Here is an 11,932-nt window from a genome sequence, read left to right as displayed (position 1 = left end):
ATAGGAAAATTGAAAGGTGGATAGGGAATTGGTTAAAGGGGAGACTACAACGGGTCCTACTGAAAGGTGAACTGTCAAGTTGGAGGGAGGTTACCAGTGGAGTTCCTCAGGGATCGGTTTTGGGACCAATCTTATTTAATCTTTTTATTACTGACCTGGGCACAAAAAGTGGGAGTGTGCTAATAAAGTTTGCAGATGATACAAAGCTGGGAGGTATTGCTAATTTAGAGAAGGATAGGGATACCATACAGGAGGATCTGGATGACCTTGTAAACTGGAGTAATAGGAATAGGATGAAATTTAATAGTGAGAAGTGTAAGGTCATGCATTTAGGGATTAATAACAAGAATTTTAGTTATAAGCTAGGGACGCATCAACTAGAAGTAACGGAGGAGGAAAAGGACCTTGGAGTATTGGTTGATCATAGGATGACTATGAGCTGCCAATGTGATATGGCTGTGAAAAAAGCTAATGTCGTCTTGGGATGCATCAGGAGAGGTATTTCCAGTAGGGATAAGGAGGTCTTAGTACCGTTATATAAGGCACTGGTGAGACCTCACCTGGAGTACTGTGTGCAGTTCTGGTCTCCCATGTTTAAGAAGGATGAATTCAAACTGGAACAGGTACAGAGAAGGGCTACTAGGATGATCCGAGGAATGGAAAACTTGTCTTATGAAAGGAGACTCAGGGAGCTTGGCTTGTTTAGCCTAACTAAAAGAAGGTTGAGGGGAGATATGATTGCTCTCTATAAATATATCAGAGGGATAAATACCAGAGAGGGAGAGGAATTATTTAAACTCAGTACCAATGTGGACACAAGAACAAATGGATATAAACTGGCCACTAGGAAATTTAGATTAGAAATTAGACGAAGGTTTCTAACCATCAGAGGAGTGAAGTTTTGGAATAGCCTTCCGAGGGAAGTAGTGGGGGCAAAAGATCTATCTTGCTTTAAGATTAAACTCGATAAGTTTATGGAGGAGATGGTATGATGGGATAACATGGCTTTGGTAATTAAATATTCATGGTAAATTGGCCCAATGGCCTGTGATGGGTTTTAGATGGGGTAAGATCCAAGTTACCCGGGAAAGAATTTTCTGTAGTATCTGGCTGATGAATCTTGCCCATATGCTCAGGGTTTAGCTGATCGCCATATTTGGGGTCGGGAAGGAATTTTCCTCCTGGGCAGATTGGAAGGCCCTGGAGGTTTTTCGCCTTCCTCTGTAGCATGGGGCACGGATCACTTGCTGGAGGATTCTCTGCTCCTTGAGGTCTTTAAACTACAATTTGAGGACTTCAATAGCACAGATATAGGTGTGAGGTTTTTTTGTGGGAGTGGTGGGTGAAATTCTGTGGCCTGCGTTGTGCAGGAGGTCAGACTAGATGATCATAATGGTCCCTTCTGACCTAAATATCTATGAATCTAAATGACTCTCCCAAGGTCACACAAGAAATCTATGGCAGAGGTGGGAATTGGATTTAAAACTCCTGAGAGACAATCTAGTGTTCTAATTTTCTTCCTTGAATTGTGTAAAAGCCTACCCAACATGCACCTTGTTTTAGACAGAGGAGTTTGTTTTCACCGGATGCCCAGTTATTGTTCTATTTAATTCCCAAGATACTATAGATGTCTTCATTATTTTTGAAAAAGGCCTCATTTAATTAAATGATTACTGTGTAAGATTCTTTGTTGCATTAGATACTTGCTTTGTGTCTGACCTTAATGCAACAAGGTTACAGCCTGCCTCTGGGAGAGGAGTGTAGTTAATAGCTTAGAGACAGGATAACCACAGCTAGAACAATCAATCTGAAAGATTTGACCCTGATCTGCCACATTAGAGCCTGGGGTGAAATCCTGGCCCCAGTGATGTAAATGGCAAAATGCCATTTACATTAAGGAGGTCAGGATTTCACCTTAGGGTTCTATTTCTAACTGAGCCTGCAATGAGCTTGAATAACCTCTCTCTCTATTTATTTTAAAATGTAGTCTGTGTGCAGCATCTTAGACTGGATTGTTCCCATGGCGTTGGTCAATAACAAGCATGGTGAAGTATGAACACAAAGAGCAATTAGCAGAGGTGATACAAACTCATGGCAAACACTATCAATGTCTAACTGACATTGTTGAAAGTGGCCCATGAGGAGCAATCAGTGGAGCCAACCATCGATCCCTGAGCATTTCAGATTCCTTGCAAAGGGGTTTTACAAAAGGTGAGACAACCCAATGAAAAACAACAAAAAGGAGTGATTTTCAACTCTCCTTATTCTCCCTGTATCAATCTGCTGGTCTCCAAGCCAGCATGAAATGTTCAAAAGGTGCTTAAAATTTGCCATTCTTAAGATTTGTATGAAATAAAGATTTAAAATTCCAGTTAAACAGAAACCTCTGCAACAGCTTTAACTGTGCTGTTCAGACCAGCTCCAGCATGGCACAACACTGTGTTCTTCTCATTGAAGTATCTCAACACCTTGAGGAACGATCCTCAGATCTCCACCGGCGTCCTCCCCATCCCCCCCCAGCTCCCCAAATATCTTATCCTCTCTTTCACAGCTGGAACTCAATGTGCTTTCTCTTCTGCACAGGTGAAGAGGCAGGAAGGAGTCAGTTCTAAGCAAATTTCCTCCCAGTGCTGGAGACCTGGGGCCTCATTCCCCACTTCATGACTCCAGATTTACACCACCGTGAGGCCATAGGTTTTAATGGAGTTACACCAATGTAAAACTGGAATAACACAGTGGTGTATGAGGCTCCTGATCTCTTCAGAACCATCCTACCAACTAGGCACACAAGGAAGTGAACCCAGCTAATTGCTCCTATAACCATAGGAGCCACAGGAGCGAGAATTGATGGAGTTGATGCTCCTTTCAGCAACCGTAAACAGTGAAGTGTAAATGAACATTTAACATTTACCAGTGTAAATCAAGAGTCACTCCACTGCCTCAGTGGAGTTAATGAGAGGAGCATCAGGACCAGTGGGTGCCTTCTTCCAAAGGTGCAGAGCAGCCTTCATTCTCCTGCCCCTTTAAGAAACAGTGGTGTCAGACCAGACAACATTCTAAGTGTGTTTCTCCTTCAGTGCTTTCTGGTGTACAATTTCATTGCAAAGCAGCAGGACAGGCCTGCTGCTCAGATTATACAACCTGGAGGAGGGGTGGGAGAATGTATGCCTCCATGTAGGTTCACACACAGTCTGACACTTCCAACACATGTACCCATGTTGGTCTGTGTGTAACCCTTCTGTCTGTCAGAGTTGGCAGCAACAAGGGCCAGGTTCAGTATCTAGGGCTTCCATTCCAATAACACAATGCAAAACCGGCTCGAGCCCCCACCCAGTGACCTGGGACAAATATATACCACCCCCGCTGGGCGCCTCCAAGAGGCAATACATCCCCTCTCACAAGCGCATAGTCTGAGTGTAGCAAAAAGCCTTTTAATAACAGAGAGAAACAATGTGGCATTATGTTGGGGAAACACCACCAACAGGATTCATAACACAACCCATGAGCAAAAAAACCCACCCCAAGCAAATTGGAGAATGTCCTTTCCCTTTGGTTCTTGAATCCAGGAACCCAAATCACCCAAAGTCCAAGGACCCAAAAGTCTCTGTCCCTGGTCAGGGCAGCCCCAGAGTTCAAAAGTTTGTCTGCAGAGTTTTACCTCCCAACCTGGGTGGAGATTGGGGGTGGAGGGGAGTAAGGGGCACCTTACGTGGTCCAAAGCTGATGGCCCCACCTCTCCCTGGGGCTCCACTCTGCCAGCCATCCCATGAGCTGCTCCAGGAATCCAACAATCTGCTCTGCTCTGCTCGCCGTCCCACAAACTGCTCTGCTCCACCAGCCGCTCTGCTCGCCGTCCCGCAAACTGCTCCACCATATATCTTCAGGCTCCCCCACTACTTAACACAACACTCAGTGATTTCAGCTCTTAGTAAGTTTAGCTCTTTTGTGATTTCTGCTTGTAGTAGGGGAGCCTCAGTGCTGGTGCACCATTAGCCCAAAGTGAATTCAGCTCAGCAGCCTGTAACTAGACTCTTAATGGAATCAAAATTAGCTCTGATATTCTACAATGGAGAGAGGAGGCAGTGCAATTAGCATGTAAGGCCCTCACCAGGGCAAGACCACCAAGTATTAATACCTATGCCCTGCCTCTCTCAATTCAGAGTTTTGGAACCCATGATCCTTGCCTAGCGAGTGCTACTTAGTTGATGGCGAGTCCCTCCATCATAACAAAAGGCCAAGTACAGTTCCACAGTCCTTGATTCACATAATCAGGGTAATAACAATTTATTCTTCCTGCCCCAATAACAGAGACACTGGGAATCCCACAACAGCCAAAGTGACCATTTAGGCAGTTATGGCCTCATTCTAGGCGGGGGGGGGGTGCCTATGCAAATGAGATTGGCCCCTGAAGTTCTTTTCCACAACTTGCCACACCTCACCACCAGATGTCAGGGTGGATCTCATCCTGACTCTGCTTACATGTGTAACTCAAAAGGCTACTTTCTTTCACCAGCAGAAGGTGGTCCAGTGAAAGATATTACTTCTCCCACCTTGTCTACTTTTGACACAGTATGGCAAATACAAGGTATTTTGGGGGCTGGGGCCAAAGGTGCAGAGCAGCCTTCATTCTCCTGCCCCTTTAAGAAACAGTGGTGTCAGACCAGAGAACATTCTAAGTGTGTTTCTCCTTCAGTGCTTTCTGGTGTACAGTTTCACTGCAAAGCAGCAGGACAGGCCTGCTGCTCAGATTATATAACCTGGAGGAGGGGTGGGAGAATGTATGCCTCCATGTAGGTTCACACACAGTCTGACACTTCCAACACATGTACCCATGTTGGTCTGTGTAACTCAAAAGGCTACTTTCTTTCACCAGCATAAGTTGGTCCAGTGAAAGATATTACTTCTCCCACCTTGTCTACTTTTGACACAGTCTGGCAAATACAAGGTATTTCGGGGGCCGGGGCCAACCACATTGCTAGTTTCATGATGGTAGCACCTAGGGGTCAAAACATAGAGCCAAACACGAGACAGACCCTGCCCAGAAGAATGTACAGTTCAAATAGAACAGACAAAAGGTAAGAGAAAGGAAATACTTTTCTCCCCTCTTTGGAGATGGGGAAGTGAGGTAGAGAGAGGGGAAGGAAGCCACTAAGCCATTTCCACTGGCATTTTCAATATATTTGGTGGTCACTGGAACTAAAATTTAGCTTGTTTAGTTCTACATTACACAGTGTTCTGCTGAAGTAAAAGCATATTTTGCTGTGTCTATAAATGCCTCTTCCTGCCTCTCCATAGATTCCTCAATTTTAAGGCAACTGGAGCCCATTGTGACCATCTAGCGTGAGCCCTGCACAACACAGGCCATAGGATTTCACATATTCGTTTCGGCATGAAGCCCGTAAGTTCTATCTGAGCAAGAGCACCTCTTTTACAAAGATCTCTTTGAAGCCAAGGGCTGTGGCACAAGCTCCATCCTCCGTCAGTACTCTAGGTCCTTTTTATGAGTGTAGGATCTTTGCCTCCAGCAAGAGAACAGCTTCTGTTCAGTTTCACAACAACTTTAGTGCAGTTTTCCCCTAGGCTACAATTCAAACTAATAATTCTTCACCAGAGCAGCTCCAACAATGAAAGCCACGGTGGAAGCTGCCGTTTTAGAATGTTGCAGGCATTTTACCACCATGTGGTAGGGTTAGATAATATCCAGGGAAACAGCTGGACCCTCTGTGTATTACAAATCCTACCACTACTATTACCACTGGAGCTGCACTGGTGGAAAATTATGGGTCCAGTGTAGACAGAGCCTTAGGCCCAGGTCCATAAAGCTACATAGGCACCTCAGCTCCAAACTGAGGTTCCTAAATTCCATTTTTAGGCTCCACTGCAATCCACAAAACTGCCATTCGGCTCCTGCTTAACCCTGAAGATGCTTAAACTCACTCAGTGCCTAAGCTTTAGCTGTAAAAGGTCCCTAAGCACCAATGTTTCTGCTTCTGGGCATATGCACTGCTGCCTCCCTCTAGGCACCCGGACACCTATCTCCTGCCTAAGCCCAGAGCAACCTGCAAACCAGGGGAAGATAAACACTCCTTCTCCTCCTAAATCAATATGCAGGCACTGCTCCAGTAGCCATGCTCGTAGGCTGCCTAACTTCACACAAAGCAGCTGATGGGGAAAGAGGAGGAAGACCTCCATTATAACCTTCACCCAGTGGAGAGGGAACTTACCTGAGATGTGGGTAGCCCCTACTTCAAGTCTCCCCTCCTTCTGAGTTGGAGAGGGGATTTGAAGAGGGATCTGCCACCTCTCTGGTGGGTGCCCTCACCCTGGTGTTCGGGATATTCTAATGTGGGCCTTCCTTAATCTCTCCTAATTAAGTTATTCCACTTTAATAGAATAATTAAAGATTAATTGGGCCAAAGAAAGGGTGAGGATGACTCTATAGTCCAGTGGTTACAGCACGTACCTGAGTGGTGGCAGATCCCTCTTCAAATCCCTTATCCTCATCAGGCAGAATGGGGACTAGAATGGGGAGGGGGGCTCTCCCATCCTGGTTGAGTATCCTAACCACTGGGCTGGAAGTTATAAGTGAGCTCCTCTTTCTCCTTCTCCCACCCCCATTTGGTGTAGATTGGGCCCACTGACGAGTTACCTGAGAGTGCCATTTTCCTCCTGGTTTGTGGATCACTGGCAGAGATTGGCACCTCACTGCAGCCTGGACTTAAGTCCTGTCCCTCTCACAGAGTTCAGTACTTAAGACACACCCCTCTTGTTGCCATCTCCCATTAGCTAGCCTAGGCAGCTCCCCATCCAGCCTGCTGGCTTTTGTGGATCTCATTCTAAGGCCTGATCTACACTAGGGGCAGGGATCGATCTAAGTTATGCAACTTCAGCTACATGAATAACGTAGCTGAAGTCGACGTACTTAGAAGTACTCACCGCGGTGTCTTCACTGCGGTAAGTCGACTGCTGATGCTCCCCCATCGACTCCGCCTGCGCCTCTTGGTCTGGTGGAGTACAGGAGTCGACAGGAGAGCACTCGGGGGTCGATTTATTGCATCTAGGCTAGACGCAATAAATTGATCCCCACTGGATCGATCGCTGCCCGCCGCTCCAGTGGGTAGTATAGACATACCATAAGGCGCCTATCACTCCGCATTCATTGTACAGGGAGCCTGGGTTTGTAACTCTGGCTTTGGTTCCCAGTGTTGTTCCTTTGATTTTCTAGGTGCTTAAAAGTTGGGTGTTACAATGCTCAATATTGCAATTGTAAGCAGAGTCAGGATGAGCTCTACCCTGACATCTGGTGGTGAGTTGTGGTGGGTTGTGGAAAAGAACTTTAGGGGCTGATCTCATTTGCATAGGCACACCCATCCCGCCTAGATGGTCACTTTGGCTGCTGTAGGAGCCCCAGTTTCTTTGTTATTGGGGCAGGAAGAATAAACTGTTATTATCCTGATTATGTGAATTAAGGACAGTGGAACTGAACTTGGCCTTTTGTTTTGATGGAGGGACTCACCATTAACTAAGCAACACTCGCTAGGCAAGGATCATGGGTTCCAAAACCCAGTGAATTGAGATTGGTTGGGGACAGATATTAATGCCTGGTGGTATGGGTCCCTGGTAAAGGACTTACATGCCAATTCTCCTCTCCCTACTGTGGAATATCAGAGCTAGTTTTGATGCCACTAGGAGTCTAGTTACAGGTTGCTGAGCTGAATATGCTTTGGGCCAATGGTGCACCAGTACTGAGGCTCCCCTACTGCAACCTGAAATCACTAAGCATTGTGTTAAGTAGTGGGTGGGGGGCTGAAGATATATTGTGGAGTGGCTGGTGGAGCAGAGCACTTCACGGGACAGCTGGAGTGGCTCATGGGTGGCTGGCAGAGCAGAGCAGCTGGCGGAGCAGAGCAGTTTGCGGGATGGCTGGAGGTGGGTCACAGGATGGCTGGTGGAGCGGAGCGGAGCGGCTGGCAGAGCAGAGTGATTTGTGGGACGGCTGGTGGAGCAGAGCAGAGCCCCACGGAGAGGTGGGGCAGTCGGCTTCGGTGTCCATTAACCTCCCCCATTTCCCCCCAGGTTGGGAGGTAAAACTCTGCAGATAAACTTTTGAACTCTGGGGCCGCACTGACCAGGGACAGAGACTTTTGGATTGTTGGACTTTTGGGACTTTGGGTGATTTTTGGGTTGCTGGACTCAAGAACCAAAAGGAAAGGACATGGCCCAATTTACTTGGGGTGGGTTTTTGCTCATGGGTTGTGTTATGAATCCTGTTGGTGGCGTTTCCCCAACATAATGCCACCTTGTTTCTCTCTGTTACTCAAAGGCTTTTGCTACACTCAGACTCTGTGCTTGCGAGAGGGGACGTATTGCCCTTAGAGGTGCCAAGCGGGGGTGGTATATATTTGTCCCAGGTCACTGGGTGGGGGCTCGAGCCGGTTTTGCATTGTGTTTTTGGAATGAAAGCCCTAGATACTGAACTCGGCCCTTGTTGCTGCCAACTCTGACGGGCAGAAGGGTTACACAATGCTTAACTCCCTTTATGGATCTGGGCCTTAGTGTCCACAAAGGAAAATGCTGCCAATTTCCCATAGGAAGGAAGGGAGACCCACTAAACAGGCAATGAAGAGGATACAGTTCCAAAACCTCAGTGGCACCATAGCCTGATATCTTATTTCCTTTTCCTAAATGAGATCACTGAGAACTAACACCAGACATCTGACAACATTCTGGATCCTACCAATCAGGTTCTAGCTATTGGAATGGTACACTAGGGTTGCCGGGTGTCTGGTTTTTTCCAGTTGAAAAGGGACCTTGGCTGCTCCAGTCAGCACTGCCATCCAGGCCATTAAAAGTCCAGTTGGTGGTGCACTGGAGGCTGGGGCTAAGGCAGGCTCCCTTCCTGCCCTGGTTCTGCATGGCTCCCCGAAGTGGCCACCAGGTCCCTGCGGTTCCTAGGTGCACGGGTGGCCAGGGAGGCTCCATGCACTGCCCCCGCCCTCAGTCCCAGCTCCACAGCTCCCATTGGCCAGAAACTGAGAACAATGGGAGCTGTGGGGGCGGTGCCTATGGGCGCGAGGGCAGTGCGCAGAGCCTTCCTGACCGCCTAGGGGCTGCAGGGACCTGGCAGCCGCTTCCTGGGAGCTGCAGTAACTGCCGCCGGGACCCAACACACCAAACCCCCTCCCACACCCCAACCCCCTGCCCCAGTCCTGAGCCCCCTCCTGCACCCCAAACCTCTCATCCCCAGCCCCACCCCAGAGCACACACCCCCAGCCAGAACCCCCACCCCGCACCCTAATCCTCTACCCCAGCCCAGTGAAAGTGAGTGAGGTTGGAGGAAAGCGAGCGATGGAGGGAGGGGAATGGAGCGAGCAGGGGGTGGGACCTTGGAGAAGGGGTGGGGCCTCGGAGAAGGGGCGGGGCGGGGGTGTTTGGTTTTCTGCAATTAGAAAGTTGGCAACCCTATGGCACACAAAATATGTTAGTCACCCTGATGGACAATGCCTCCAAGCCATAGGAAGATGATAGAGAGCTACATACTCCTACTATAGGAGCTGTTTTCAAACTTAATGCTCAGTTAACCAAAAATTATGGCAGACTTGCCTTAAAACTCTGCAGGGGTACGCTGAAATGCACCAACATGGCTGTAGCCCTTCCTCAAACACTAAACACAGCTACACAGATTTCCTGTGTGAATGAGGGCATTTCCCAAATATACAACAAGGATGATACTCTGTCTTTTCTCCCACACTTTGACTGCCATGTACATTTTCATTGTAAGCCTTTGTAAACTAGAGCTCGGTGAAATTTGTTTCAACAAAATCATTTTTTGTCAAAAAACACATTTTTGATGCTCTGAAACTTTTGGCAAATTTGGGACAAATTCAAGAAACAGTTTTGGCTGAGAAAAAATGAAAAGTAATTTAGAAAAAGAGAAAATATTTCATTTTGACCATTCCAAAATGTATAATTTCATCTTTTCATATTAAAATCAGAATTGGCCAATTTAAAAAACACAGAAAAGGGATTAAAACACCCCAAAACAGCCAAATTGAAAAGAAAAAAAATCAAAACAAAAAAAAAAATAGAGTTGACCAAATGAAAAGGAAGTAAGGAATCAAATGATGTGGTCAATTCAGTTCCATTCTTTTTTAGTTTTTCTTTTCTACAAAAACAGTTAAGAAAAATTAGTTTTGGTTGAAATCAAGTTGGATTGATTGATTGATTGATTGATTTTTGCTTTTCAGTCCCTGCACCAAAAAATCCATTATTCGCTAGGCTCTATTTGAAACTGGGACAGTGAGCCGTGCAATGACCCTGCCTTCTGCTGACACCACTCTTTCTGTAGAAATTCTGTCAATGATTTCTTTTAAGAAGCAGTTCATCCCATTCAGCCCACTGTCCCCCCCACCACCCGCCCTGTATAGCTCAGATGTTGAGCTAGTCCAGGCACTTTCTCTTAATTCTCCATTTCTCTTAATTCTTTCATTCTGGACCTACAGAGGGTATGTGTTTTTGCCACCAAAGTGATAAGATAGATGTAGTGGGTGCAGCTAGAAACATCCTAACCAGGTGCCTCTCTTTGTTTAGCTTTCGCACCTCAGGATAACCACAGGAACTGTAACCACAGGAACCTGGGGACTGGGGTCCCTGAAATAACTTTTGCATCAATTGTCTAATATCAAACCAGAAATTATACTTGATTTTAAAGTCAGAAAGAAAATGCTTGCATGGTCAAAATATACTGTTTCGTTTATATTTATGATAATCCTCTAATGGATTATCTAATGAATAGAATCATAGAATATCAGGGTTGGAAGGGACCTCAGGAGGTCATCTAGTCCAACCCCTTGCTCAAAGCAGGACCAATCCCCAAATAGAGAAAACATTTTTAATATATCTAATACATCTGCAACCTAGATCATTAAAACCATGTAAGTGGGAACATTTTAAAATAATAATTGTAACCTAGGCGAAAACTACAGTGAAGTTATTGTGACACTGCACTGAAATTGTTTTCATAGTGTTGGCAAACCTCAGGTAGTCATCAAAGGGACCTAGAATACAGATGCTAAGTGGAACCTGTAACTCTTTCATAATTAAGGTACCTATATACAGGATTCCAAACACGTATCCTAGTTTAGTGTGCTTTCAAATAATGGAATGTGATTTTATAAAAAAAGATTAAATTAGATTTAATAAATACAATTAAAACAGCCTTGGAGCATAAAGGAAAGCTACATAGTGGTATTTGTGACACATGAAATAGAAACAAAATGTTCTCAACATAACAAATACTTTAGCAGGAAATATTTTGCATTATTAACTTTGGCTTACTTAGTGAAATGCAATTTTTTTTTTAAATGATGGAATCATTAGATGCAAACACTTCTACGCACTCACAGCCATACCACACCCAGCGCTGGACATTGAAAATACACAGTGATGTACAGAGAGACAAGGTAAATATCTTTTATTGGACCAACTTTTGGTAATACCTCACCCTCCTTGTCTCTCTAATATCATGGAACCAACGCAGCTAAAACAACACTTCATGGTGGCTAATAAAAGTTAACTTTTTTTTTTAAAGGAAACCTTTCTGACTTCTTCAGGGCTGCCAGAAGACCTGCAAGGCTGCATCCAGCATTTCTAAGACTTTTTGTCTACAGACAATGAGTCAAAGCCTGTCCTTAAAAACCTCTCAGGACGGAGATTCCACCACCTTCCTAGGTAACCCATTCCAGTGCTTCACCACCCTCCTAGTGAAAACGTTTTTCCTAATATCCAACCTAAACCTCTCCCACTGCAACTTGAGACCATTTCTCCTTGTTCTGTCATCTGTTCCCACTGAGAACAGCCTAGCTCCTTCCTCTTTGGAACCCCCCTTCAGGTAGTTGAAAGCAGCTATCAAATCCCCCCTCATTCTTCTCTT

Source organism: Chelonia mydas, chromosome 1, assembly GCF_015237465.2.
Source record: "Chelonia mydas isolate rCheMyd1 chromosome 1, rCheMyd1.pri.v2, whole genome shotgun sequence".
NCBI lineage: Eukaryota > Metazoa > Chordata > Testudines > Cheloniidae > Chelonia > Chelonia mydas.
This window is presented reverse-complemented; position numbering follows the sequence as displayed.